A 6,353-nucleotide genomic window follows, 5' to 3' on the forward strand; every position below is an offset into this window, starting at 1 on the left:
TGGGGAAGAGGAACACCTTCATCGGGACTCCCTATTGGATGGCTCCTGAGGTCATAGCCTGTGACGAGAACCCTGAGGCCACCTACGACTTTAAGGTACCCAGAATACTCTGCTTCACAGTATGTGTTTTGTCCCTGCATGTATTTATTTCCTCCTGACTCAGTGCTCTCACTTGTCCTCTCTCTCTCTCTCTCTCTCTCTCTCTCTCTCTCTCTCTCTCTCTCTCTCTCTCTCTCTCTCTCTCTCTCTCTCTCTCTCTCTCTCTCTCTCTCTCTCTGTCTCTCTCTCTCTCTCTCTCTCTCTCTCTCTCTCTCTCTCTCTCTGTCTCTCTCTCTCTCTCTCTCTCTCTCTCTCTCTCTCTCTCTCTCTCTCTCTCTCTCTCTCTCTGTCTCTCTCTCTGTCTCTCTCTCTCTCTCTCTGTCTCTCTCTGTGTCTCTCTCTGTCTCTCTCTCTCTCTCTCGGTGCATGCTGGGTGTTTTGGAGTTTGAGTGTTTGGTGTGGAAAGCTCTATCCTAACTAACTTTCTTGATTCTATTCTTTTCTTTACATGTTATTTTCTATGGTGGAGGGTTAATGCAATATTTGTTTTTAGCGGTATCCAAAGTTTCTTTTTCAAAGTTAGGGTGGAAGAGGACAGAGTAACGTTCCGGGGGGTTGCAAGGTCTAGTGTGCGCAATGGCTTCTCAGCCTAGTGCGCAGGAGACGCTGTCGATTCAGCATGGTTTCAGGTGTGTTCCTGAGAACGGAGTTAAGGTGGAGGAGGTTCTGCTCGCGGTCGGTGAACAGGTAGGAGCTGAGTTTATACATTCTGCTTCTAGAATGAACAAGGCTGTGGTTGTGTTCATGAAAAGGGCTAATTTGGTCGGTAGGCTAATTGCTAGCGGAATATTTGTAAGGGATGTGTTGGTGTCAATTTCACCTCTCTCTACCCCTTCAACAAGAGTTGTAGTGGCAAATTTGCCTCCGTTTATTACGGATTATCAAATTAGGAAAGAGCTGAGTCGTTTTGGTAAGTTTGCTAGCGGTTTCCGTGTACTGTCAGCAGGTTTTCAGGCAGATGCCGTGAAGCACGTTGTTTCATTCAGGAGGCAAGTGTTTATGTTTCTGAACAATAATGAGCAACAGCTAAATGTGCATTTTAAAGTGAGGCATGGGGAAGGGCTCTATGCAGGTTTTGCCAGCACAGATAGTCTACGGTGTTTTGAATGTGGTGATTTGGGGCACAAGAGCTTTGCGTGCCCACATAAAGGCCATAGACAAGGGGAGGGTACGAGCGCAAGGGGGGGAAATCGAGGTGAAAATGCAGGGGGTAAGGAGATGCAGACAGCAGAGGCTGGGTCTAGTCAGGCTAGAGATGGTGGGGTAGCTGAGGCTGGGCCTAGACATGCTATGGAGGGTGGTATAGCTGAGGCTGGCCCTAGTCATGCTATGGAGGGTGGTATAGCTGAGGCTGGCCCTAGTCATGCTATGGAGGGTGTTGTAGCTGAGGCTGGCCCTAGTCATGCTATGGAGGGTGTTGTAGCTGAGGCTGGCCCTAGTCATGCTATGGAGGGTGTTGTAGCTGAGGCTGGCCCTAGTCATGCTATGGAGGGTGGTGCAGCTGAGGCTGGCCCTAGTCATGCTATGGAGGGTGTTGTAGCTGAGGCTGGCCCTAGTCATGCTATGGAGGGTGTTGTAGCTGAGGCTGGCCCTAGTCATGCTATGGAGGGTGGTGTAGCTGAGGCTGGCCCTAGTCATGCTATGGAGGGTGGTGCAGATGATACTGCGTCTAGTCAGGTTATTCTAGTGGATGAGGAGAGTATAGTGGGGAAGTGTAAGAGATTAGGGGGGAGGAGGAGGAGGGTGTCAAGAGGAAAAAGAAAAGGGTGTGGACAAAGGCACCATGGAAATGTTGCCTGTTGCTGTGGGTGAGGCCCTAACCAGAGAGAAAGGGCAGGTGGTCAGGGTGGGAGATAGAGAAGAGGAGGAAAGTGAGTCTGAGGAAGAGGATGAGGAGGTATTTTTTTCAGACTCCTCTTCAATTGGCCCGGAGCTGACAGCCAGTCAACCAGAGGGGTCTAAGTACACGTTGAGAGAACTGACAAGGTTCCTGAATGAGACTAAGGGGAAAAAGTTAATCTTGAGGCTTTTTTCCTGATCCTAGAAAGTTTGTAAGATCAGTACAACATGCTATGAGAAATGAGGGGCATGGTGTCCTCTCACCCAATAAACGGTTTAGGTTGAGGAAGTGGGTCACAACAGTGCGTAAAGGTTTACCTTCAGACACTGTTTAAATGTTTAATTTCTTACTGACACTGGGGCTTTTTGAGCTTTGCTATTGGTCTATTTCTCTGCTGGCTTTTCTCCCACTTCTTATGGAGACTCTTCGGGTAGGCTCGCTCAATATAAATGGCGCCAGAGATGCGGGAAAGAGGAGTGTGTTGAGTGAATATGTAAAACATAAACAAGTACAGGTGTTGTTTCTGCAGGAGACGCATAGTGATGTGGTGAATGAAGTTGATTGGGGGATCTGGTGGAAAGGGGCAAGTGTGTTGAGCCATGGGACAAATCTTAGTGCAGGGGTGGCAGTCCTTTTTGCACCGGGTCTGGCTGTAAAAATTTGCTCCTCAAAGGAGGTGTGTAGGGGTAGGTTGCTTCTTGTTAAAGCAGAAATTAACAACATGTGTTTTGTCTTTATAAATGTGTATGCACCTAACACAGGGAGAGAAAGAGGGGTTCTATTTGGGAGTCTTAGACAGGAACTCTCACAAGTAGCGCCCGAGGAGACGCTGGTGATCGGAGGTGACTGGAACTGTACAATGGATTTTACAAAAGACAGAAATGGGGAAGAGCCTCATTCAGTGTCAGTGGGAGTGTTAAGGGACATCTTTAATCAGTTTGACCTAGTGGATGTTTGGAGAACTAAACATCCAAACACAAGACAGTATACGTGGGTGAAGGTTTTTGGGGCTAGGGTGAGTGCAGCTCGACTTGATCGTTTTTACATGTCCAGGAATCAGAGCAATAGGCTGCTGGGTGCTACCATTCTCCCAGTGGGGTTTTCGGATCACCACATAACCATGGCTCAGCTGTCTATTTCACCAGGACCCCGGCAGGCATCTTATTGGAAGTTCAATGTAAAACTCTTACAAGATGCCACTTTTTGCTCAGGTTTCCAGACTTTTTGGGAAAGATGGGGGCAGCGAAGAGAGGAGTATGAGTCTCTGAGTCAATGGTGGGATGTGGGGAAAGTGCAAATTCGGCTTTTCTGTCAACAGTACACAGCTCTCTCATCCTCAGAGGCTAGGAGAGTATTGGGGGAACTAGAGCGGTGTATTAGTGAGATGGAGGTAGAGATGGTGGGGCAAGGCAATGTAGGCCTCCAGGCTAACTTAGCCGAATTACGTAGGGACCTGGGCAGTTTTTTCCAGGTTAAAGCAAAGGGAGCACTTGTAAGAGCTAGGTTCTCCATGCTCAAGGAGATGGATGCTCCCAGCTCCTTCTTCTTTGGTTTGGAAAGACAGAGCAGTGAAGCCAAGGGTATGCATTGTCTACGGCTGTCTGATGGGCGGGTGACCTCTGTGGTGGGGGAGATGCGGGAGCGGACTGTGGAGTTTTATACTGAATTGTATAGGGCAGAAATGTGTGATCCTATGTGTGCTCAGGTCTTGTTCGCAGGACTCCCTAAGCTCTCTCGGGCACAGAGGGATGAAATGGACATTCCTCAGTTGTCACATGAACTGGCAGAGGCAGTAACCCAGATGTCCCCCGGTCGTGCACCCGGGGTCGATGGACTTCCAGTGGAATTTTACAAAAAATTCTGGGGAACAATTGGACAGGATTTCTTTTGCGTGTTGCGTGAATGCGTCGGGGTAGGAGAGTTGCCGATGAGCTGCCGTCGGGCGGCTCTGACTCTCCTGCCCAAAAAAGGGGACTTGTGTGAACTTAAGAACTGGAGGCCTGTGGCATTACTCTGTGCGGACTACAAGATTTTTGCCAAGGTCCTCTCTAACAGACTGAAGTCCCATCTGGACTCTATAATACACATACAAGGACCAGACATATTGTGTACCGGGACGCTCAATCACGGACAACTTGTTCTTGATTAGGGACATGTTGGACTTGTCGAGAGGTTCTAATGTGAACTTTGGACTGGTCTCTTTAGATCAAGAGAAGGCTTTTGATAGAGTGGATCATGAGTATCTGTTTAATGTGATGTCTGTGTTTGGGTTTGGGAAGAGTTTTGTGACCTGTGTGAAGCTGTTGTACGCTGGGGGCGTCATGTATGGTTAAGGTGGGAGGGGGCTCAGTAGGCCAGTCTGGGTGAGACGGGGCATTAGACAAGGATGCCCTCTATCTGGGCAGCTGTACACACTAGCCATTGAGCCTTTTTTAGGACTGCTACGCAGGAGACTGCGGGGAGTGTGCTGGACAGGCATGGATGTGGTGACAGGAATTGCAGTCTCAGCATATGCAGATGATGTTTCTGTGATGGTCAGGGATGGGCAAAGATATGCAGGAACTAGAGACCAGTCTGAAGGTGTATGAGGGAGCTTCATCAGCTAAGGTAAACTGGGGAAAGAGCAAAGCTCTGTTATGTGGGGCATGGGGGGATAGGGCTCCTCCTCTGCTTCCAGGGGGTTTGCAGTGGGGTTGTGAAGGGCTTAAAGTGTTGGGGGTGTACCTGGGCTCGGAGAGGTGGGTCAGCAAGAACTGGGAGGGGCTGACACAGGCAGTGGTGTCAAGACTGGCCAGGTGGAGGTGGCTCCTGTCCCAAGTGTCATATAGAGGGAGGGTGCTGATAATCAACAACCTGGTGGCATCTTCCTTGTGGCATAAACTGGCTGTCCTCAACCCCCCCGCCGGTCTGCTTGCAGACCTGCAACGCAAGCTGGTGGACTTTTTTTGGTCGGGACATCACTGGTTGAAGGCAGCAGTTTTGTACATGACCGTCCACGAAGGAGGACAGGGCCTGGTGGAACTGGAGAGCAGGATGGCTGCTTTCAGACTAAAGGCGGTGCAGAGACTGCTGTACCACACTGATGTTGGCTGGAGGGAACCAGCATGCGCGCTGCTGAGGAGAGCTGGCGGATTAGGGTTGGACCGGCAGCTGTTCCTCATGAAGCTGGAGAGGCTGAGTACAGCAGGTCTCTCAGAGTTTTACTCTGCGGTGCTGAGGGCCTGGCAGCTGCTAAGGCCCACACGAGAAGGGGGTGTGGAGCCTGGGCAGTGGGTGTGGGAGGAGCCCATCTTCCACAACCCAGCCATCCCTTTGAGATCGGTTCAGTCGGCCACCCTGCAGAGGCAACTGATGGCAGGGGGTTTACAAAGGCTGGGTGACCTGAGACTGCTGGGAGAAGAGGGGTGGAAAACCCCGGAGGTCTTGGCGCAACAAACAGGAATAACGTCTCTTAGGCTGCTGGAGAGATTCCTGGAGGAGGTCCAGGAGGCACTGTCTGAGCCGGTAAGGGGGGTGTTTGAGAGGCCAAAGGGAGAGGGGCCACCAATGTTCCCGCCACTGCAGGTGACGGCAGAGACTGGAGACTGGCAAGGGGGTCTGGAGGACTTGTTAGATTTTAACACTCCGAGCCTGGGGAGTTTGAGGGGTGGGAGGTAAAGCCCTCTACAACCTCTGCGTTAAGGTGAGGAGCATTAGAAGCCTAACAGGAGTGAAGGCACATCAGTGGCAGGGGGTATGTGGGGGGCGGAGAGTATGGTGGGTTTTAGATGGAGGGCGCTCTACAAACCCCCAGTACCAAAGAGGTCAGGGGACCTCCAGTGGAGGGTTCTTCATGGAGCCCTGGCCACTAACAGCTGGTTGGCACGGGTTGATCTGGGAATTGGGCAGGGTGTCCTTTCTGTCAAATGAAAGAAACTGTAATTCATGTGTTTTCTGTGTGCACCAGGTTAATGCCATTAATGTCTCTGTTGGAATGTCTGTGTGACAGGTTGGGGGTGGTTTTTGCTGTTGGGATGTTTATAATGGGATACAGGTATTCGAGTAAGGAGAAAGAAAAATGTGTTTTGTTGAATTTTCTGTTTGCTCAGGCAAAGTTAGCTATTTGGCTAACAAGGAGGAACAGGGTCAAGGTGGGGGGATAACAGACCCTTTACTACTGTTTCATGGGATGGTCTCTGCGCGCCTTAGGGTTGAGTTTGAGTTCTATAAAATGATCAAATGTGTGGAGATGTTTGAGGAGATATGGTGTGTTGGGGGGCTGTCTGTATTGCTGGGGAAGATGTTTTGGATATACGGTTGTAGGAGATGGTTTTTGTGTATTTTTATTTATTATTCATTTTTTATTTTTTATTTATTTTAGGAGTGGGGGGTGAGTTTTAAATGAATTAAGAATGTTTCAATAAAGCAAGACCAA

General features: G+C 49.8%; 1 pseudogene; it reads left to right on the forward strand.

The window, feature by feature from the left end:
* Window positions 1–6,353, forward strand: part of LOC118382390 (TRAF2 and NCK-interacting protein kinase-like) — a 69,160-nt pseudogene that overhangs the window by 34,908 nt on the left and 27,899 nt on the right.

Source organism: Oncorhynchus keta, chromosome 30, assembly GCF_023373465.1.
Source record: "Oncorhynchus keta strain PuntledgeMale-10-30-2019 chromosome 30, Oket_V2, whole genome shotgun sequence".
In the NCBI taxonomy this organism is placed as follows: Eukaryota; Metazoa; Chordata; class Actinopteri; order Salmoniformes; family Salmonidae; genus Oncorhynchus; species Oncorhynchus keta.